This window comes from Solanum verrucosum, unplaced genomic scaffold (genome assembly GCF_900185275.1).
Source record: "Solanum verrucosum unplaced genomic scaffold, falcon-dt-bn FXZP01000263.1, whole genome shotgun sequence".
Taxonomy (NCBI): domain Eukaryota; kingdom Viridiplantae; phylum Streptophyta; class Magnoliopsida; order Solanales; family Solanaceae; genus Solanum; species Solanum verrucosum.
In genome coordinates this window covers 1,084,212-1,109,465 of record NW_026020353.1, presented here as the reverse complement: position 1 = coordinate 1,109,465, position 25,254 = coordinate 1,084,212, and the positions used below count along the sequence as shown (strand labels likewise).

Genomic DNA, 25,254 nt, shown 5'->3' with positions numbered 1-25,254 from the left:
AACTCAATGAGTGCACTATACCTTGTCTCACAATTATAAAATAGAAAAGAAATTGGGCTGTACATGTGCATCTCATACCTATAGTACTGTATTAATTAAGTGAAACAATTTGATTTTCTTGTTTTGTAATTGGTTGTGTTCTCATACATCATATCTTTTAGCTAAACAAATGATAAAGGGTAAGTATCCTATGTCTTTGTCCCGCAATTATAAAAATTTAGAGATGGAAAAGTAAATGATTTGGACAAAATCAGAGAGATTAAATATGCAAGACTCTATCTTTAAGTTATTCCAACAAATAAATAATAATGACTTATGCTTCTCGTTCTTCACTTATGTATACATTAGATCAACTCTTCAAACCAAACCAATTTTTGGTTTTTCAAAGCTGTACACAATAATTGTTATCTTGTGTATTCAGGTTAGGAAAATAGAAAAATAAAAGAAGAAAAGAAAAATAAAAGAACTATCCGAGTCCACAGAACCCTCTGTGTGTCCTTAAGAAATTTAATCCCCTCAAGCACACGATGTTGTAGATTAATTCCTCCCAAGATAAAACAGATTAATCATTAAAGAAGTAGTGGTACCTCAAACTTCAATAATTTCAACGAGCTCAAAATGACAACAACAAATCACACACACAGAAGCGGCTTACAGTTCACACATACATAGGTGATTTCTAAATGTGTTATCCCTAAATGCACCATTTGATATACCTTGTATCAAACTTAGAAACCATTAAAAAGTCCTAATGTCTTTATCCTTGTTACAAAACGTTCTCTTATCATGAGAATGGACCATAAAAATATTTTGACAATTTTGAACCGTCATCAATGCCTTCCTCTGATCTCCTTCAACCTAGATATTCAGATCTACGGTCTTCTAGTTAGAATTACCGCCACAATGACTTGTCCTCGGCCATAGTCCCATTCCCTTTGATAATATTTCAACTCCGTCTCTAATTAGGCCTTTTGTAAGTGGATCCGACACATTATCCTTTGACTTTACATAGTCAATTATGATAATTCCACTAGAGAGTAGTTCTTTAACGATATTATGTCTACGTCATATATGACGAGACTTTCCATTTTACATCATGTTCTATGCCCTACCTATTGCAAATTAACTCTCATGGTGTATGCATATAAGAGCTAAAGGTGTGGGCCAAAAATCTTTCAAGAAATTTTGGAGTCATTCAATTTTTTCACCGGCATTATCTAGAGTGATAAACTCAGATTTCATAGTAGAGCGAGTGATACATTCTATTTGGAAGATTTCTAAGAGATTGCTCCTGCACAAAGAGTAAATATATATCCACCTCGTGGATTTTACTTCATTTGACCTGCTGATTCAATTTACATCACTATATTTCTCTAATACTGTTGAATATTAGTTATAATGCAAAAATAGTTTTTAAGTATGTTTTAAATACTCCAAAACTCTTTTCGTTGTCATCCAATGAGTTTGATTGAGATTACTTGTGAACCAACTCAGTTTACTAATAGCACATGTTATATCTAATCGCGTACACTTCATGATATATATCATACTTCTCAATACTCTAGCATAATCCAATTGTGAGTCACTTTTTCCTTCATTCTTTTGAAGTACAAAACTCACATTTATTGGAGTCTTGACAATATTGAAATCCAAATACTTGAACTTGTCAAGTACCTTTTCAATCACATTAGTAACTTCAATGTATTTCATCTCGAAGTTCTAGCATATGCTTAGTAGCATTTCTGTCAGATGTCTCTTTTGATCAACATGTTATCAACATAAAAATAAACAATGACCTTATGATTTGGAGCGTCTTTAATGTAAAAACATTTATCACATTCGTTAATCTTGAATTCATTTGCCAACATAGTTTTGTCAAACTTCGCATGTCATTATTTTGGCACTTCTTTTTAGTCCACAAAGTGACTTAACACGTTTACATACTTTGTTTCTTTACCAGGAATCACAAAGCTCTCGAGTTGTTCCATGTAAATTTCTTCATCCAATTCTCCATTTAAAAAAAAAATGTTTTCACATTCATTTTGATGAATTTAAAGGTTATATACTGCAACTAGCGCAATTAACATCTTAATTGATGTAATCCTAGTTAGTGGATATTATGTGTCAAAATAATCAAGGCTTTCTTATTATCTAAAGCCTATGTGAATAAGTCTTGCTTTGTATTTGTCAATAGTTTCATCAACTTTCTTTTTCTTTTGTAGATCCACTTTGAACTCAAAGGTTTATTTCCTGGAAGAAAATCAACCAACTCTAAGTATGATTTCTCAAGATTGAATCTATCTTACTATTGATAGCCTCTTTCCAAAAAGAATGAGTCCACAGAGGGTATAGCTTCTTCGAATTTATGAGACTCATTTTCAAGAAGAAATGTTACAAAATAGAACTCTAAGGAAGTAATTTGTCCATTGACATTTACTACGCCTCTAAATCTCTTTATTAAGTACATTCTCCTTTGGTTCGTTCCAACGTCGTTTAGACCCTTCACTTAACTATCTGATGGTTTGGACTTATGGACAATAACCTGACATGCTTTACTATTTGTAGCATATCCAATGAACATACAATCCACAGTCTTAGGTTCTATTTTGACCCATTTGGGAATAGTTCCCTCATTTCAATTTCTCATATGAAATAGACTGTATTGGAAATTGTTAGATCACTATCTTTCAAGAGTTATTGCTTGTATATACTTTAAGGGCCGACAAGCAATTCTATATCAGGATACAACAAAGCCTGAACAAACAAAACTTTTTGTTGCTCCATTTCTTAACAAACAAAAGTTTTTTATTTGTTGCTCCCTTTATTTACAAACAAAATGTTTTGTTTCTCTCTTTCTAAACAGACAAACTTTTTATTGTTTTGTTTTGCTATAATGATAGCATCCCCCACAAATTTTGTGGTAGACCTGAACTTATAAGTAGGACATTCAACATTTTCATCAAAGTTTGGTTTTTTTCCTGTCAACAGTTTCATTAGATTGAGGTGAGTATGTGCAGTAATTTGATAGATGATTCCATTTTCCAAATATATTTCTGCAAAAGAAGATCCATATTCTCCACATCTACCACTTCTAATCATGACAATGGTTTTCAAATTCAGTTTTATATTGCTTTGATGTTTCTATCGCTTCATCCTTACCATTCAACAAATAGACATAATAGTATCCAGTGCAATTGTAAATAAAATTTATGAAACCATTTTTTCCACCACGAGATGGTGTTGACTTCATATCACAAATGTTAGTGTAAATCAGTTCTAAGGGATTAAAATTCCTTTTAACAACAAATATTTGACATTTTGATTTGTTGCACTAGAAGTTAGGCAAAACTTCTAAGTTGATCAGTTTTTTGCAAGGTTTTGTAATTGACATGTCTCAAGCGTTCATGTCACAAACAATTTGATTTAAGCAAGTAAAAACAAACAGAAATACTTGGTTTTAAAAGACCTTCCGTGAGGTAACCTTTTCCTACAAATATTTTGTTCTTTAATTTTTATAACTTTGTCAAATACAAACATAGATTTAAAGTCAGCAATCTGGCTGACTTGCCAGATGTCCTTTTCAAAATGACCTTTCCATAACATTTAATTTGTTATAGAATTACCCATGACCATAATCTCATCGGTCAAATAAGGGTAATATGACCCAAATGTTTGTTTTACAACACAAACATAACAGATCACTTTTCACCAATGTTCATGTCTATACAAATAAATTTATTTTAATAGACATATATTTTCATGAAAAATAACAATATTTTATGTGACACTTTTTCATCAAAGAATACAATTCTTTTGAATGAGCAATATAATTTTGTGGTTTTATACTAGTCGTATCATATACTAGTAAAGAGAGACTCAACGACCAGAATATTAAAATATACTTCAAGAATTTTGTGGGTCTAACATAATACAAGAATGTCGTCAAATTTCATATCTTGGACTTTCAAATTTAAATTAGATAGTAAGTCTAATTTTGTCTTTATCACAATGAAAGAACCTCCCGCATTTTAAATATGTTCTCAAAAATATTTTTCAAGTATTTGAAATTATATTCAACATATTTTTTTTCCATGCTTTCACATAGTATACCATCAAAATAGACATTGGCAACACAAAGCCTTCTTTTGGAGATTTAATCCATAGAAACACCCATTGCACACACAAAAATCACTAATTTTATCTTACTAGTACTTTTTTTCCCTTTTTGTCACAATTAGACAGACCACTTAGTATTTGAAATATTAACAATAAAAATTCAATCTTTATGCAACTTGTTTCTAGTTTAACGATGAAGTTTTTTTATATTTTTCTAATCGTTAACCGAATGAACCTTGAATTCTGATGAAGTTTTTATATTCTTCGAATCAGTTTCACATTCAGACAGAGTAGTAAATAAAAAAGGTTTTAATCTCCAGAAACCTCAAGTACAACACTGTTTCTAGGTAACGATGACGATTTTATCTTTTTCAAATCATTTAGCCTTAATATTCCTAACGAAGATTTTGTTCTCTTCAAGTCAGAATATTTATTCAACCAGAGTATTTAACAAATTGGTGAAGTTTCTATATTCTTCAAACCAATGCACAATCTGATTTGTTCATTAAGTTATTATATTCTTCAAACCAACTGAGTAAAAAATAAGAAGATTTTAGTCTCCAAAAGTAAGACACAATCAAATTTCACATGAAGTAGAAAACTACAAAAGTTTTTTTTCCTCCTCTAAACATAATACATATTAATAGAATAAAGATATATTTAGGATCATCACATAATGACCATCTATTCTAACATTTATGAAACAAATTTCATAACTTATAAAGTAAAGAAAAAAATAATCAAGGAAAATAAAGATAGAACCTGATTTTTACTCTCATTGAATCATATACTATCTATCAGCAATGATTCCATGCAAGTCACTTTCTTGCTAATTTTTTTTTCTTTCCCAATTTCCATCATATTCCAATATTCCTTAGAAGATATTGAATTTCAACGAGAAACTAAACTCATGTTCAAATATTGTTAGGAGACAACATTTGTTCATTTACTTCTTCTCATAGTTATATAAAACCAAGAATATAGGAAAAAAAACTTAAAGTGCATATCTTAACATTTATGCACAAAATAACTTTTCTTATTGAAAAGAAAACTGAAAAAATGCAATGCTTCAATGCACTTGGGATGAAAATAAAAATGATCTTACCCATCCAAGGAAAACTTACTACAAAAAATATACTCGAACATATTAATGTAGTACTAATTCATCCCAAACTTCTTTTATCATATGATAAAATAATTCTCTTTTTCTTGTTTTTTTCCAATAAAAAGAACACATAAAATATCAAAATTTAAATTTCTTAAGCTTGTTATATCCTGTATTCAGGTTAGGAAAAACAAAAATAATAAAAGATGAAAAGAAAAATAAAAGAACTGTCCGAGTCCACAGAACCCAGTGTGTGTCCTTAAGAAATTTAATCCCCTCAAGTACCCGAGGCTTTAGATTAATTCCTCCCAATATAAAACAGATTAACCATTAAAGAAGTAGTGGTACCTCAAACTTCAATAATTTCAACGAACTCAAAATGACAACAACGAATCACAAACATAGATACGATAAATCAATTTTATTTTATAAGAAATGTATGCCAGAGAAGGGAAGAATTTGATGCAGAAAAATGAGAGAAAATCTCTCTATTTATAGCCAACAAAGGGTAAAGGTCACAACTCTTTGGGAAAAAGACAACCTTTCAGAAAGGTCACAACCCTTTGGAAAAGGCACAACCTTTCAAATGGTCACAACCCTTTGGCAAAGTCACAACCCTTCAAGAGAGTCACAACCCTTCATTTCCTGTTCACACCTTTAGAACCCAACAATAACATGTTCAATATCTCTATCAAAATCTTTCTACTCTGCAAGTTTTTCTTGATGATACGACAAAGGACACAAAGATATTGGAACTCTTAAGGTTATAGAAAAGAGGATCAGAGATGTAATATACAAAGCAGAAGATAAAGTTGATTCAAGCCTAAGAAGCATTGTTTTAGCTGATATACAGAAGGATGTCACAGACATAGACTTCAACTAAACTCTCTCTACGACACTCAACAACTTACGATATTTTCACGATCTTTTAAGCTCAAGCTCACGTAAATATTTACATATTTACGATCTTGTAATATTTCTTGCTTTTTCTTGATTGAGTTACAAATGAATGCCCTCCTATTTCTACTTCACAGTTAAGGGCTAAAGTGCAAAAACAAATTGCTATACAAGTCCCTACATATTTACAAATAGGCCACTCTTCTAGAATTCTCTACAAGTCTAGTCCTTCCAAGTAATATTCTATAATATTTTGCAGTCTTCTTCAAACCTCTCCGAGACTCTAGACTCTTCCCACTAAGACTAGCGCACTTATTCTTTAATTTCATGCCCAAGTGGTATGACAAAGTTGTGGGTCATGATAAGGGGCATGTAAATACTTCGAGGAAAAAGTGCTGAAACTGGAAAAAAAATGTTAATTCTCTCAGGAAAAGTGCAACAGATTGAGTTTAACAAGCATGGAAGAAAATCTGCAAAACGAGTCCTCACCATAAAAAAAAATACAATTTAGGAAAATACTATTGTTGGGATGGAGGATCACTTCAATGCCATACTTGAACACCTCACTACCCAAACAGACGATTTAGTTGTTGTACTAATTTTTGGCATGTGCAACATAGGTAAGACAACTTTAGCCAAAAAAGTTGATGATGATTATATTTGTACTCAATTTGGTAAACATGCATGGGTCACTATCTTCAAAGAATACAATAAGAGACAAATGCTTCTTGAAGTTGTCTCTACAATTACAGGAAGCAATCAAGAAATGAGTGATGATCAACTAATGAATATTGTGTAAAGAGGTCTAAAGGGTGGGAGATTTATAATTGTCAAAGATGATATATGGAGTACTGAGGCATGGGACCAAATGCAAAGAATATTTTCAAATGATGACAATAGAAGCCAAATTCTATTAACCACTCGGCTCTTGTATGTTGTTGATTATGTCAGCTGTCCTGATTTTCCACCTCATAGAAAGTCTTTTATAAGTCTTGATGACAGTTTAAACTTCACCAAAAAATCATTCAAAAATATATTTGCTTCCTCCTCTACTTGTAGAGCTAGGGAATTAAGCATATTGTACTACAATATTGAGGATTACCCCTCTCGATTGTTGTCGTTGAAGGACTTCTCGGTCAAATGGACCCAACACATGATAATTGGAATATTGTGGAGGAAAATCTGAACCGATTCTTTGGTACTGTATCCGTACAGTTTCATCAATTCTTTCTTTGGAGGTTTTCCTGAAGATAAAGAGAATAATGTTTCCAAGTTGATTAGAAACAATAAAAGGTTAGAAGTGGTGGCTTAGGAGTATCTAACAGAGTTAACTGATAGAAGTCTAATTTTGGCATGTACACGAAGGACTAATAGAAGGATAAGAACTGGAAAATTCATTATTTTCTTCGCCAACTATGCCTAAGTAAATCTACTTATGATCAGCAGCGAGTGATCCTTCTATCTACACTTGAAGAGAAACATGATTATCGTATGTGACATAGCAATGGCATAATCCACACCTTTATTTCAATTCAAGTAGATATTCCAAAACAAATGTTTAATAGTTGAAGTTGCTTAACGTATTGGACGTATTTTTAATTGAAAATGATTTCTCTTTTGTAATACCTCAGCTTGTACATTTGAGATATGTTTCTGCAAGAATTGAGAAATCTACAGACCATAATTCTTCGAAGAGAAATGGACAGGGTTGATGCTCCCAGTAGATATATATATATATATATATATATATATATATCAGAAAAATGTTAGAGATAAGACATTTGGATATTGGATTGCCACCATATATATCTAATCCTCTTGAGGCAAAAAATCATGGTATTGAAGAAAAACCTTTGCTTCTCAATAACTTGAACATACTTTATCTTCATTATGTTGGGTTTTAAAAGGTGTAAATGAAAAATGAAGAGTTGCGACTTTTATGAAGAGTTGTGACTTTGATGAAAAGTTGAAACTTTTACGAAGAGTTGTGAATTTTACGAAAAGTTGCGACTTTTATGAAAAAGTTGTGACTTTTATGAAAAGTTGTGACTTTTATGAAAGGTGGTGACCTTTTCGAAAGTTGCGACTTTTATGAAATTTTTTGGAGTTGCTGATGCGATTTTAGGTATAAGAATCCCTAGAACTCCATAATGTTTAGCATATTCGCGGTCTCATTGCATTGAAATGATACTTGACTAGTTCAAATATTTGGATTTCAATATTGTCAAGTCTCCAGTAAATGTGAGTTTTGCATTTGAATAGAGTGAAGGCAAAAGTGACTCACAATTGGATTGTGCTAAAGTATTGAGAAGTATGATGTATATCACGAAGTGTGCGCGATCAGATATAGCATTTGCTATTAATAAACTGAGTCGGTTCACGAGTGATCCCAATAGAACTCATTATATGACAATGAAAAGAGTTTTGGAGTATTTAAGAAATACTTAAAACTATGTCTTGCATTATAACAATATCCAACAATATTAAAAGGATATAGTAATGTGAATTGGATCACCAGACAAATGAAGTGAAATCCACGAGTGGATATGTATTTACTCTTGGTAGAGGAGCAGTCTCTTGGAAATATTTTTTTTATAAAAAAAGAGACATGTATCGCTAACTCTACAATGATCTCTGAGTTAGGTGCTCTAGATAAGGTCGGTGAATAAGTTGAAAGACTCCGGAATTTCTTGATAGATATTCTTTTTGGCCCAAACATTTGGCATCAGTATTCATACACTTTGATAGTCAAGATGCAATAGGTAGGGCATGGAGCATGACGTATAACAGAATGTCTGGTCATATAAAACATAGACATGATACCGTTAGAAAACTACTCTCTAGTGGAATTATCACAATTGGCTATGTAAAGTCAAATGATAATGTTTCGGATCCACTTACAAAAAGGCCTAACTAGAGAGAAATTTTAAAGATAATCTAAGGGAATGGGTTTAAGGCTTAGGACAAGTCAGCATGGCGGTAACTCTATCTAGCAGACTGGAGATCCCAAGAGCTAGATTCAAGGAGAAAAACAAAGTTGTGACTGACGATTTGGCATTGTCAACAAACTCAATCCATTCTCATGATGAAGACAATGCTCAGGAACAAGGATACAACATTAAGGCTTGTTAATGAGTTACTAAAGCTTAATGTTTTTAATGATTTGCTAAGTTTGGTAGATTTGACCAAATAGTGTATCTACGCGATAACACAGTTAGAAATCACCTATGTGGGTGTGAAGTGTAAGCCGCTTCAAAGAGAATTATTGTCAAAAGCCTATTCTCTATACACTCATGAAACCAGGAGGTGTTCATGGCTGAAACGAACACAACTGTAAGAACCATAAACGGTAAAGGGTTAATTGTGTGACATATGGTTATCTAGGTATACACCAAAGCTCGACGGTTCAAAGATATCGCATCTACCGATTGACCGAGCATATCCGACATATGTTCACTACGGAAAGTCCAAGGGGAAACCTACTTATCCAGATGCAATTAATTCTTGCTTGTAAAGTACACATATTTGTCCGTTTCTTTGTCTTGGAGTCATTCCCCATTCATGCGGGGGATTGTTGGGTTTTAAAAGGTGTGAATGAAAAATAAAGAGTTGTGACTTTTAGGAAAAGTTGCGACTTTTACGAAGAGTTGTGACTTTTATGAAAAGTTGCGACTTTTATGAAAAAGTTGTGACTTTTATAAAAGGTGGTGACCTTTTCGAAAGATTGTGACTTTTTCAAAGGCTTGTGACCTTTCCGGTAAGGCACAATAAGAACCTTTTCACACTACCCTTTGTTTTCTATAAATTGAGGAATTTCCTCTCATTTTAAAAATAGAATTTCTGAACTTCTTATTCTACTACTAAATCTAGTATTCTAAGTGTACTTTACTGCCGTTGAGTGGCTCACTGACACGAGCGTTTTGGGTATCAATACACTAGTGATTGAGATCATTCTATCCTGGGAGGACATATTCCAAATCAAACCTCAGATACCGGAGGGGAATAATTTCCTTAAGGGGACACTGTGCATTCAGTGGGCTTGATCTTCTTTCTATTTTTCCAGATTCTGGTATGTGTTACAGATTTTAGATTTGTGAATTAATTTATGTTCTTCTGTTCTTCATTGGTTCATTAAAATTTGGCAACTTCGTGTTTCTGCAAAGTTTGTTGGAATCAGTAAGATTCTTTAAACACAGATTGACAACAATTCTTCTTTAAGAAAAAATATTTCGTATATTTTTCCTAATTTGTTTCTGATTCTAGTTTCTCTACTAGTTTTAATTTTCTAGTTGTGAAAATGTTCTTAAACTTTATTGTGTCTTACTAAGTTCTTCATAGTTTTGTTCTAAGTATCTTAGGAATACAAGATGAACAACACATTAATCTCCTTTTTCTGCGAAATCATTAGAAGAACTCTGAATCTAAAAGAGCTAAAGATTTTACAATCCATTGATGCGATCATGATTTTCTCTAGGGATATTTCCTTAGAAGGTACTTGGATACCATGGGAAGTCATAAGTTTGCTGGCTAATTTACCCAATCTCGAATGGTTTTATGCATTCGCTGGAACAAATTGGACACTAAATGAAGACGTTGTGTTTCGCAAATTAAAATATCTACGAATTGTAGAAGCAGATCTGCAAAGGTGGGACACAGGTAATGATAATTTTTCGATGCTTGAGTAACTAATACTGCATGCATTGTGTAATCTGGAGGAGATTCTCGATAGTATTAGAGAAATATATTCTAGCGCGATATATGATAATACAGGCATATCACGTTTTTTTCTAGAAGTTTGTAATATCTTGATATATGTTGATAGAGAATAGATTATATGTTATGCAATTGATAAAATCAACATGACAATGGACTAAAAACATAACATATATAATTAAAATTACTAACTTCGATGGAATCATAACTGATAAACACAACACTTAGTACTGACTTTGACTGAATCATAACTCATGAACATTTCATGATGATCACCTCAAATGACAAATGAACCTAGACACTTAATATAACATTTAAGTTTATAATTTTACTTTCGACAATTCCATAACACGTACACTAGTAATTGGAAACAATGAAAGAAGTAGATCCACTAACCCTATTAGCAAAGGTCCACCAACATGGAGTCCATATGAAAAACTTTACCTAACACAATTAGAAGGAGTCCACTTGTGCCTCTTTTTCAATCCTTTGCTTTAGAATTTCCAACGCCTTCTTCAAATGTTGAAGTTGGAATAAATGAAGTTCTTCCATAGGAGATTGCCACAATAGACCATTATCTCTCTTCCTAATTTCTCGAAGGGATTCTCTGCGATTTTTCTCCATCTGGAGAATCCCCTCGAGGTTCATGAGCTTGGTATTGTGATATACCGTGAGTTTACGGTATTTCTAATACATTTCACTTACAAGTTGTGTGTGTCTAGGGCCTTTTTATATTGGTTTTTATGTGTTTTTATCATGTTTTGCAGGAAAGGTGTTCAAGCGCGGAAGTGTAGAGACAGCTGAAGGAAATGCAGAAAAAGGGCATCTACGGAGGTGATCTACGGACCGTAGGTCCATTCACGGTCCGTAGGTTATGACTGTAGATCAGCAGGCATGGTATTGAGGACAAATCAGGGAAATCTGACTAAGTGTGGAACCACGGTGCCCATTGACGGTTCGTAGATTGATCTACGGACCGTACTGTTGATCCGTAGAGTGATACTGCGAGGGTTCCAGTACCTGATTTTTGAAGATTCTAAGTATGGAGCTACGGAGGGGATTGACGGACCGTAGGTCGATCTACGGTCTGTACTGCTGGTCCGTCGTTTGCTTTAGAGAAGCTGATTTTTGGAAGCTGAAATATTTTCTAAGTCCCGATTGACGGAAGGGACTTACAGACCGTAGATCCATCGACGGTCCGTAAGTCTGTCACGCCCCGAGCTACCCCCGAGACGCGGACACGGGACCTAGGACCACAAGTGATCCCAAGCTAACCCTGCTGGCATGATCATGAGCATACTAAAGAAAATAAAATGATGCGGAAGCTAATTCATAATTAAATCTGAAAAGATGGGGAATACGCATATACTATAGCTGAATATATCAAATCTGAGAGTTTAATACAAAAGAAATATCAAACTCAAAACACTAAGCTGAATCTACCTATGTCTGAAATAAGCATCTAAACTGACTAGAAATGTTGGGACATGCCCCAACTAGATCTAGCAAAACTGAAACTAAAGACTAAAAATACTGAAAAGAAACTCATGACTATTGTCCTCGGAAAATGAGGACTCACCACTGGTTCTGCTGAACTGGAGATCGGGAACCGATCTAAGTGTGATCTGGATGCTGAGAACCTGAACCTACATCACGAGAAGATGTAGCGCACGTATGCGTCAGTACTTGAAAGGTACTGAGCATGCAGGATGGAGTAAAGCTGAAATACATATAACTGAACAAAGCAATAAAACAATGAAATAATCTGGACATGATATGGATACTGAATGCTGAGCTAACTGAATGCAATGACCAATTTATAACATGCTGACTGAATACTGAATAAACTGTAAATGTGGTCAATGCAATAGAGTCTGACTGAACTGTGGGAGCTACTAATAACCGACATAAAACCACATGAGCTAAATGTGGAGTCCGATGTATACGCCCCATCGAGAGGACCCAATATACCCTGCCAGAGGTATAGAGGCATGCTGGCGTGATCACTAAACTGATATTGCCCACAGAGGGGACTTACACCTATGTGGCTCGTAGTTCTGGGACTATATGGGTACGCTGAAACCCTAGTCCAACTCGGTATTATACTACTCCCAATGAATTAAGTAGTTAACTTGTTATGACTGAATTTCTGTAAATACTGGATAGCTCGAACTGAACATGCAAACTGAGAATGCAACAATTAATCTGATAATGATGCATTCATAAACTGAGGCATGTATAACTGAATACTGAAATATCTGACCTAGCATGTGTAATTCAAGGACTAAAGAAATACATAGCTAGGGTTCTGAAATTCATGCGATAAACTGAGCAATAACATGATAATTTGATTTGGAACATTTAAATGACTAACTCATGATGATCTGTTCAAATTCTAGAAACCCTAGGTCTGTTCTTAATCATGGAATCAAGAATCTGACTGAATTCTAGGGACCTAATGGGCGAAAGGAACCCACAAGTGAAATCCCACATACCTGGTGATGAAATCCACGGAGAAACCTTTCGATTTCGGGGTTGGAACTGAAGGAAACTTGCTGCGTTCTTGAACTAGGGTTCTTGACTTCTTTTCTCCTTTTAGCGTTCTAATTCTTCTAAGTTTGATTAATGATTTGACTTAGGTAAGCTCTAGTTATGTTTCTAGGCTTAAACTGATTAAAATCTCATGATTTAGGGTTTAAACGACGTATCTTAGGGGTTAAATAAAATAGGAAAAGACCAAAGGACCCTTGAATTAACTGCTGTCGGAGTTACCTACGGATTGGACCTACGGGCCGTAGGTCAATCTACGATCCGTAGATTGCATCCGTAAGTCAAGCCTGCTCGACAGGCCTTCACTAAAACGAGTCGGAGGTCGGAATTTAGCAAACTCGGTGGAGTTGGAATGATAATTCAATTATCTATCTAACCATAGGTCATGGGACACATAATTCATTTTGTACTAAAAGTTATGACCATCTGAAGTTGACACATCAGAATTTTCAGCTAACTGGCTGCCAACCTTCGATCTACGGTCAGACCTACGAACCGTGGATCGAATGACGGTCCGTGCTGGTCAACCGTAGTTTGGGACTGAAGCTGGGCTTTTGGGGCATCGATCCACGGACACGAACTACGGTCCGTGACCTAACTTACGGACCGTAAGTCCGGCCGAGGGTCAACACTTAGCCAAATTTTCAGAATGATTTCTGGGGAAGTCTTCTGTCGCGAACCACGGACCTGCAGGACGGACCGTGAGTCCATCTACGGTTCGTGGATGGTGTCCGTGAGTGCCACCTATAACACCAGAAATCTGAAATCTCTATTTTCGGATACGGGGTGTTACATTATCTCCCCCTTGGGACCATTCGTCCTCGAATGAAGACTAATCTAGCTGAAATAGTGGGAGAGGGCTGCAATCCCTACCACTAAAGACTGAGAACTGAATTTCTGACTGAACTTAGTTCCAAGAACATACAAATACGTTGAAAATGCAAGTACAAACTGAAGGAACATGATTCTAAGACTGAATTTTCGCATGAATGACTGAAAAACTGATGAGGAACTATTACCTCAAGCTGGAATGGAATCGGAAGGAAAGAGGTGAGGATACTTGGACTTCATTGATGCTTCTGATTCCCAAGTAGCTCCCTCTACTGACTGACTCCTCCACAAAACCTTGACTGAAGCGACTTCTTTATTTCTCAACTTTCTAACCTGACGATCGAGAATCTCAACTGGTACATCCTCATAAGAAAGACTATCTTTCACGGCCACACTCTCTAATGGCATTATGGATGCTGGATCACCCACACACTTCTTCAAATGAGAAATGTGAAAGACTGGATGCACTGCTGCTAAGTCTGCTGGCAACTCTAACTCATAAGCCACTTTACCAATCCTTTTCAAGATCCGGTAATGGCCTACATATCTAGGACTGAGCTTCCCTTTCTTGCCAAATCTCATCACCCCTTTCAAAGGTGACACTTTTAGGAAAACCCAATCATCAACTTGGAACTCTAGTTCCCTTCTTCTCACATCTGCATAAGACTTCTGGCGACTCTGGGCAGTCTTAAGTCTACATCTAATGAGTTGCACTTTCTCCATAGCATCAAGGACCGAATCTGGTCCTATCAAGGCTGCTTCACCTAATTCAAACCAACCAACTGGAGATCTACATCTACGCCCATATAATGCCTCATAAGGGTCCATCTGAATGCTGGAATGGTAGCTATTGTTGTAGGCGAACTCTATTAGAGGAAGGCGATCATCCCAACTACCCTTGAAGTCGATCACACAAGCTCTCAACATGTCCTCTAAGGTCTGAATGGTACGCTCTGCCTGACCATCCATCTGCGGATGAAATGCTGTGCTAGGATTAACCTGAGTACCAAGACCTTTCTGAAATGACTTCTAGAAATGAGATGTAAACTGAGGACCTCTATCTGAGATGATAGACAAAGGAACTCCGTGCAACCTCACAATCTCATTAATGTAAATCTTGGCGTAATCCTCCGCTGAATCTGTAGTCTTGACTGCCAAAAAGTGAGAAGACTTAGTAACCCTATCAACAATCACCCAAATGGAGTCATGTTGTCTGCGAGTACGAGGTAAACCTGTGATGAAGTCCATGTTGATCACTTCCCACTTCCAAGTAGAAATGTCAATCTCTTGAGTCATACCTCCTGGTTTCTGATGTTCTACCTTGACTTGCTGGCAATTGGGGCACTTAGCCACAAAATCTGCTATATCTCTTTTCATACCATTCCACCAATAGACTTCCCGTAGATCACGGTACATCTTAGTGGCACCTGGATGAATAGAATATCTGGAATTGTGGGCTTCTGCGAGAATGTGTTGTCTCAATTCACCCACATCAGGAACACACAATCTACCTTGATAGCGAAGTACACCATCTCCCCCTTGGGAGAAAACCTCCACTCTCTGATTGTGGACTGCACCCTTATGTTCAAGCAAGATTGGATCACTATCTTGCATTTCCTTAACCTCTACTACCAAAGAAGTTTCTGCCCCATTCTGAACCGTTACACCACCATCTGATATGCTCATAAGACGAACTCCTAGGGGAGCAAGTCTGTGAACATCCTTTGCTAGCTCTTTTCTTTCTTCCTCAACATGCGATACACTACCCATGGATAATCTGCTAAGAGCATCTGCTACTACATTCGCCTTACCCGGATGGTAATGCACACTTATATCGTAATCTTTGAGGACCTCAAGCCACCTTCTCTGGCGAAGATTCAACTCTTTCTGGGTGAATACATACTGAAGGCTCTTATGGTCTGTGAACACATCTACATGAACACCATACAAGTAGTGTCTCCAAATCTTGAGTGCAAATACCACTGCTGCAAGCTCGAGGTCATGAGTCGGATAATTCTTCTCATGCACCTTAAGCTGTCTAGAAGCATAAGCTATAACCTTACCTAGCAGCATCAACACACAACCTAGGCCGACTCTGGATGCATCACAATAGATCACATAACCATCTGAACCCTCTGGTAGAGTCAAGACAGGAGCTGTAGTCAACCTAGTTTTCAGTTCTGCAAAGCTTTTCTTACAATCATCTGACCATTGGAACTTAACCTTTTTCTGAGTTAACTTAGTCAATGGAGAGGCTATGGATGAAAATCCTTCCATAAACCGTCTGTAATAACCTGCTAGACCTAAGAAACTTCTGATATCTGTAGCAGAGGCAGGTCTAGGCCATTGTTTCACTGCTTCTATCTTCTGGGAATCTACTCAAATTCCTTCACTAGACACAATATGCCCTAGGAAGGCAACTGATTGTAACCAAAACTCACACTTACTAAATTTTGCAAATAACTGGCGATCTTTGAGAGTTTGCAGAACAACTCTCAAATGACTCGCATGTTCTTCCTCATTCCTAGAGTAAATGAGGATATCATCAATAAAGACGATAACGAACACGTCCAAGTACTGCTTGAACACTCTGTTCATCAAATCCATGAAAGCTGCAGGAGCATTGGTTAGTCCAAATGACATAACTACAAATTTGTAATGACCATACCGAGTTCTGAAGACTGTCTTCGGAATGTCACTATCTCTGACTCTAAGCTGATGATAACCTGATCTGAGGTCTATCTTTGAGAAATGACTAGCACCCTGAAGTTGGTCAAATAAGTCATCAATCCTGGGGATAGGATACTTATTCTTGATTGTGACTTTGTTCAACTGCCTATAGTCAATACACATTCTGAGAAAACAATCTTTCTTCTTTACGAACAACACTGGTGCACCCCATGGCGAAATACTGGGTCTGATGAAGCCCTTATCTAGAAGGTCTTTCAACTGCTCTTTCAATTCCTTAAGCTCAGCTGGAGTCATTCTGTAAAGAGGGATAGAGATAGGCTGGGTATCTGGAAGGAGATCTATTCCAATGTTGATTTCCCTTTCGGGAGGAACTCCGGGAAGATCTTCTGGGAACATTTCTGGAAACTCACTGACTACAGGAACAGCCTCAAGAGTTGGGGATTCGGAACTAGAATCCTTAACCCGAACTAGATGATAAAGATAACCCTTAGAGATCATCTTTCTGGCCTTAAGGTAAGAAATTAATCGACCCATAAACGCTAAGCTACTACCCTTCCATTCTAGGATTGGTTTGTCTGGAAACTGAAAATGAACAACTCGAATTCTACAATCGACTGAGGCATGACATAACTGAAACCAATCGATGCCTATAATGACATCGATGTCTACCATTTCTAACTCTACAAGATCTGCTGAGGTGACTTTCTAAGAGAATGTGACAGGGCAATTTCTGTATACCCGTCTAGAAATAACTGGGTCACCGACTGGAGTAGAGATTGAGAAGGTTTCTGAAAGAGTTTCTAAGCTAACAATGAATTGGACTGCTATGTAAGGAGTTACAAAAGACAAAGTAGCCCCTGGATCTAACAATGCATAAACATCAAGATCAAAGACTTGTAACATACCAGTGACTACATCAGGAGAATCTTCCTGATCTTGACGAGCCTGAAGAGCATAGAGCCGGTTTTGGCATTGTCCGCCACATGTACCAGATGAGTTACCCTGCTAAGTCGGGCGACTTGCTGGTGCTGCTGAAAATGTAGACTGAGCTCTACCATTATCAGTCACTTGCATCACTCCAAAGATTTTCTTAACCTCATCAATGAAGTTTTGTGAATCTTCACCAACTTGTGACCCTTAAACTCTGGCGGATTCATCCTTATAAAAATCTCAAACTCTAGCTGCCACTGATCCACCATTTCTATTAGTAGGAACTGGAATCTTGTTGATTGTTCTCGTTGGTCATACCTGAGCCAAAAGTTGGATCGCATTCTAAAACTCTTCATTCTTAACCTCATGGTCTGCGACTAGAGGAATTGCGTTAGCATTCCTAGCATTCACATTCCTGGCATTAGCACTATGGGGAGGCATGATCTTAAGCGCATAACGATGGATTAGAAAGGAGATCATACCAACGCACGATATAATATCAAGAAAGTGAAGTTTTCCTAAAACATTTCATAGCCTCCCTCTCATTAGATGTGGTGCACTTCACACCCATGAAAAGGACTCTACTTAGTGCGGCTTTTCAGACAACCTAGGACACGTAAACCTAATGCTCTGATACCAAGTTTGTCACGCCCCGACCTACCCCCGAGATGCGGACACGGGACCTAGGACCACAAGTGATCCCAAGCTAACCCTGCTGGCATGATCATGAGCATACTAAAGAAAGTAAAATGATGTGGAAGCTAATTCATAATTAAATCTGAAAAGATGGGGAATACCCATATACTATAGCTGAATATATCAAATCTGAGAGTTTAATACAAAAGAAATATCAAACTCAAAACACTAAGCTGAATCTAACTATGTCTGAAATAAGCCTCTAAACTGACTAGAAATGTTGTGACAAGCCCCAACTAGATCTAGCAAAACTGAAACTAAAGACTAAAAATACTGAAAAGAAACTCATGACTATTGTCCTCGGAGAATGAGGACTCACCACTGATTCTGCTAAACTGGAGATCGAGAATCGATCTAAGCGTGATCTAGATGCTGAGAACCTGAACCTACATCACGAGAAGATGTAGCGCACGTATGCGTCAGTACTTGAAAGGTACTGAGCATGCAGGATGAAGTAAAACTGAAATACATATAACTGAACAAAGCAATAAAACAATGAAATAATCTGGACATGATATGGATACTGAATGCTGAGCTAACTGAATGCAATGACCAATTTATAACATGCTGACTGAATACTGAATGAACTATAAATGTGGTCAATGCAATAGAGTCTGACTGAACTGTGGGAGCTACTAATCACCGACATAAAACCACATGAGCTAAATGTGGAATCCGATGTATACGCCCCATCGAGAGTACCCAATATACCCTGCCAGATGTATAGAGGCATGCTGGCGTGATCACTAAACTGATATTGCCCACAGAGGGGACTTACACCTACGTGGTTCGTAGTTCTGGGACTATATGGGTATGCTGAAACCCTAGTCCAACTCGGTATTATACTACTCCCAATAAATTAAGTAGTTAACTGGTTATGACTGAATTTCTGTAAATACTGGATAGCTCGAACTGAACATGCAAACTGAGAATGGAACAATTAATCTGATAATGATGCATTCATAAACTGAGGCATGTATAACTGAATACTGAAATATCTGACCTAGCATGTGTAATTCAAGGACTAAAGAAATACATAGCTAGGGTTCTGAAATTCATACGATAAACTGAGCAATAACATGATAATCTGATTTGGAAGATTGAAATAACTAACTCATGATGATCTGTTCAAATTCTAGAAACCCTAGGTCTGTTCTTAATCATGTAATCAAGAATCTGACTGAATTCTAGGGACCTAATGGGCGAAAGGAACCCACTAGTGAAATCCCATACCTGGTGATGAATTCCACGGAGAAATCTTTCGATTCTGGGGCTGGAACTGAAGGAAACTTGCTGCGTTCTTGAACTAGTGTTCTTGACTTCTTTTCTCCTTTTAGCATTCTAATTCTTCTAAATTTGATTAATTATTTGACTTAGGTAAGTTCTAGTTATGTTTCTAGGCTTAAACTGATTAAAATCTCATGATTTAGGGTTTAAACGACGTATCTTAGGGGTTAAATAAAATAGGAAAAGACTAAAGGACCCCTGAATTAACTGCTGTCGGAGTGACCTACGGATTGGACCTACGGGCCGTAGGTCAATCTACGGTCCGTAGATTGCGTCCGTAAGTCAAGCATGCTCGACAGGCCTTCACTAAAACGAGTCGGAGGTCATAATTTAGCAAACTCTGTGGCGTTGGAAAGACAATTCAATTATCTATCTAACCATAGGTCATGGGACACATAATTCATTTTGTAATAAAAGTTATGACAATATGAAGTTGACCCATCAGAATTTTCAGCTAACTGGCTGCTAACCTTCGATCTACGGTCAGACCTACGAACCGTGGATCAAATGACGGTCTGTGCAGGTCAACCGTAGTTCGGGACTGAAGCTGGGCTTTTGGGGCATCGATCCACGGACACGAACTACGGTCCGTGACCTAGCTTACGGACCGTAAGTCCGGCCGTGGGTCAACACTTTGCCAAATTTTCTGACTGAGTTCTGGGGAAGTTTTCTGTCGCGAACCACGGACCTGCAGGACGGACCGTGAGTCCATCTACGGTCCGTGGATGGTGTCCGTGAGTGCCACTTGTAACACCAGAAATCTGAAATCTCTATTTTCGGATACGGGGTGTTACATTATCTCCCCCTTGGGACCATTCGTCCTCGAATGAAGACTAATCTAGCTGAAATAGTGGGAGGGGGCTGCAATCCGTACCCATAAACACTGAGAACTGAATTTCTGACTGAACTTAGTTCCAAGAACATACAAATACGCTGAAAATGCAAGTACAAACTGAAGGAACATGATTCTAAGACTGAATTTTCGCATGAATGACTGAAAAACTGATGAGGAACTATTACCTCAAGCTGGAATGGAATCGGAAGGAAAGAGGTGAGGATACTTGGACTTCATGGATGCTTCTGATTCCCAAGTAGCTCCCTCTACTGATTGACTCCTCCACAAAACCTTGACTGAAGCGACTTCTTTATTTCTCAACCTTCTAACCTGACGATCGAGAATCTCAACTGGTACATCCTCATAAGAAAGGCCATCTTTCACAGCCACACTCTCTAATGGCACTATGGATGCTGGATCACCCACACACTTCTTCAAATGAGAAATGTGAAAGACTGGATGCACTGCTGCTAAGTCTGCTGGCAACTCTAACTCATAAGCCACTTTACCAATCCTTTTCAAGATCCGGTAATGGCCTACATATCTGGGACTAAGCTTCCCTTTCTTGCCAAATCTCATCACCCCTTTCAAAGGTGACACTTTTAGGAAAACCCAATCATCAACTTGGAACTCTAGTTCCCTTCTTCTCACATCTGCATAAGACTTCTGGCGACTCTGGGCAGTCTTAAGTCTATATCTAATGAGTTGCACTTTCTCCATAGCATCAAGGACCGAATCTGGTCCTATCAAGGCTGCTTCACCTAATTCAAACCAACCAACTGGAGATCTACATCTACGCCCATATAATGCCTCATAAGGGTCTATCTGAATGCTGGAATGGTAGCTATTGTTGTAGGCGAACTCTATTAGAGGAAAGTGATCATCCCAACTACCCTTGAAGTCGATCACACAAGCTCTCAACATGTCCTCTAAGGTCTGAATGGTACGCTCTGCCTGACCACCCATCTGCGGATGAAATGCTGTGCTAAGATTAACCTAAGTACCAAGACCTTTCTGAAATGACTTCTAGAAATGAGATGTAAACTGAGGACCTCTATATGAGATGATAGACAAAGGAACTCCGTGCAACCTCACAATCTCATTAATGTAAAGCTTGGCGTAATCCTCCGCTGAATCTGTAGTCTTGACTGCCAAAAAGTGAGAAGACTTAGTAACCCTATCAACAATCACCCAAATGGAGTCATGTTGTCTGCGAGTACGAGGTAAACCTGTGATGAAGTCCATGTTGATCACTTCCCACTTCCAAGTAGAAATGTCAATCTCTTGAGTCATACCTCCTAGTTTCTGATGTTCTACCTTGACTTGCTGGCAATTGGGGCACTTAGCCACAAAATCTGCTATATCTCTTTTCATACCATTCCACCAATTGACTTCCCGTAGATCACGGTACATCTTAGTGGCGCCTGGATGAATAGAATATCTGGAATTGTGGGCTTCTGCGAGAATATGTTGTCTCAATTCACCCACATCAGGAACACACAATCTACCTTGATAGCGAAGTACACCATCTCCCCCTTGGGAGTAAACCTCCACTCTCTGATTGTGGACTGCACCCTTATGTTCAAGCAAGATTGGATCACTATCTTGCATTTCCTTAACCTCTACTACCAAAGAAGTTTCTGCCACATTCTGAACCGTTATACCACCATCTGATATGCTCATAAGACGAACTCCTAGGCGAGCAAGTTTGTGAACATCCATTGCTAGATCTTTCTTTCTTCCTCAACATGCGATACACTACCCATGGATAATCTGCTAAGAGCATCTGCTACTACATTCGCCTTACCCGGATGGTAATGCACACTCATATCGTTATCTTTGAGGAACTCAAGCCACCTTCTCTGGCGAAGATTCAACTCTTTCTGGGTGAATACATACTGAAGGCTCTTATGGTCTGTGAACACATCTACATGAACACCATACAAGTAGTGTCTCCAAATCTTGAGTGCAAATACCACTGCTGGAAGCTCGAGGTCATGAGTCGGATAATTCTTCTCATGCACCTTAAGCTGTCTAGAAGCATAAGCTATAACCTTACCTCGCTGCATCAACACACAACCTAGGCCGACTCTGGATGCATCACAATAGATCACATAACCATCTGAACCCTCTGGTATAGTCAAGACATGAGCTATAGTCAACCTAGTTTTCAGTTCTGCAAAGCTTTTCTCACAATCATCTGACCATTGGAACTTAACCTTTTTCTGAGTTAACTTAGTCAATGGAGAGGCTATGGATGAAAATCCTTCCATAAACCGTCTGTAATAGCCTGCTAGACCTAAGAAACTTCTGATATCTGTAGCAGAGGTAGGTCTAGGCCATTGTTTCACTGCTTCTATCTTCTGGGAATCTACTAGAATTCCTTCACTAGACACAATATGCCCAAGGAAGGCAACTGATTGTAACCAAAACTCACACTTACTAAATTTTGCAAATAACTGGCGATCTTTGAGAGTTTGCAGAAAACTCTCAAATGACTCGCATGTTCTTCCTCATTCCTAGAGTAAATGAGGATATCATCAATAAAGACGATAACGAACAAGTCCAAGTACTGCTTGAACACTCTGTTCATCAAATCCATGAAAGCTGCAGGAGCATTGGTTAGTCCAAATGACATAACTACAAATTCGTAATGACCATACCGAGTTCTGAAGACTGTCTTCGGAATGTCACTATCTCTGACTCTAAGCTAATGATAACCTGATCTGAGGTCTATCTTTGAGAAATGACTAGCACCCTGAAGATGGTCAAACAAGTCATCAATCTTGGGGATAGGATACTTATTCTTGATTGTGACTTTGTTCAACTGCCTATAGTCAATACACATTCTGAGAGAACAATCTTTCTTCTTCACGAACAACACTGGTGCACCCCATGGCGAAATACTGGGTCTGATGAAGCCCTTATCTAGAAGGTCTTTCAACTGCTCTTTCAATTCCTTAAGCTCAGCTGGAGCCATTCTGTAAAGAGGGATAGAGATAGGCTGGGTATCTGGAAGGAGATCTATTCCAAAGTTGATTTCCCTTTGGGAGGAACTCCGGGAAGATATTCTGGGAACACTTCTGGAAACTCACTGACTACAGGAACTGACTCAAGAGTTGGGGATTCGGAACTAGAATCCTTAACCCGAACTAGATGATAAAGATAACCCTTAGAGATCATCTTTCTGGCCTTAAGGTAAGAAATGAATCGACCCATAGCGCTAAGCTACTACCCTTCCATTCTAGGATTGGTTTATCTGGAATTGAAAATGAACAACCCGAATTCTACAATCGACTGAGGCATGACAGAATGAAACCAATCGATGCCTAGAATGACATCGATGTCTACCATTTCTAACTCTACAAGATCTGCTGAGGTGACTTTCTGAGAGAATGTGACAGGGCAATTTTGTATACCCGTCTAAAATAACTGGGTCACCGACTGGAGTAGAGATTGAGAAGGGTTCTGAAAGAGTTTCTAGGCTAACACTGAATTGGACTGCTATGTAAGGAGTTACAAAAGACAAAGTAGCCCCTGGATCTAACAATGCATAAACATCAAGATCAAAGAATCGTAACATACCAGTGACTACATCAAGAGAATCTTCCTGATCTTGACGAGCCTGAAGAGCATAGAGCCTGCTTTGGCATTGTCCGCCACCTGTACCAGATGAGTTACCCTGCTAAGTCGGGCGACTTGCTGGTGCTGCTGAAAATGTAGACTGAGCTCTACCATTATCAGTCACTTTCATCACTCCAAAGATTTTCTTAACCTCATCAATGAAGTTTTGTGAATCTTCACCAACTTGTGACCCTTAAACTCTGGCGGATTCATCCTTATAAAAATCTCAAACTCTAGCTGCCACTATCCACCATTTCTATTAGTAGGAACTGGAATCTTGTTGATTGTTCTCGTTGGTCATACCTGAGCCAAAAGTTGGATCGGCATTCCAAAACTCTGCATTCAAACTCCTGAACTGGGACTAGAGGAATGTATTAGCATTCCAGCATTCACATTCCTCCTAGCACTATGGGAGGCATGATCTTAAGCGCATAACGATGGATTAGAAAGGAGATCATACCAACGCACGATATAATATCAAGAAAGTGAAGTTTTCCTAAAACATTTCATAGCCTCCCTCTCATTAGATGTGGTGCACTTCACACCCATGAAAAGGACTCTACTTAGTGGGCTTTTCAGACAACCTAGACACGTAAACCTAATGCTCTGATACCAAGTTTGTCACGCCCCGACTACCCCCAAGACGCGGACACGGGACCTAGGACCACAAGTGATCCCAAGCTAACCCTGCTGGCATGATCATGAGCATACTAAAGAAAGTAAAATGATGCGGAAGCTAATCATAATTAAATCTGAAAAGATGGGGAATACCCATATACTATAGCTGAATATATCAAATATGAGAGTTTAATACAAAAAAATATCAAACTCAAAATACTAAGTTGAATCTAACTATGTCTAAATAAGCCTCTAAACTGACTAGAAATGTTGGGACATGCCCCAACTAGATCTAGCAAAACTGAAACTAAAAGACTAAAAACGAAAAGAAACCATGACTAGTCCTCGGAGAATGAGGACT

General features: G+C 37.7%; 2 pseudogenes; one reads left to right on the top strand and one right to left on the bottom strand.

Annotated features, from left to right (window-relative positions):
* The first annotated feature begins 308 nt into the window (after positions 1-308).
* On the top strand, positions 309-7,615 carry LOC125837604 (putative late blight resistance protein homolog R1A-10; annotated as a pseudogene).
* Positions 7,616-11,188: 3,573 nt separating this feature from the next.
* The window catches only part of LOC125837584 (uncharacterized), a 14,661-nt pseudogene continuing 595 nt past the window's right edge, over positions 11,189-25,254 (bottom strand).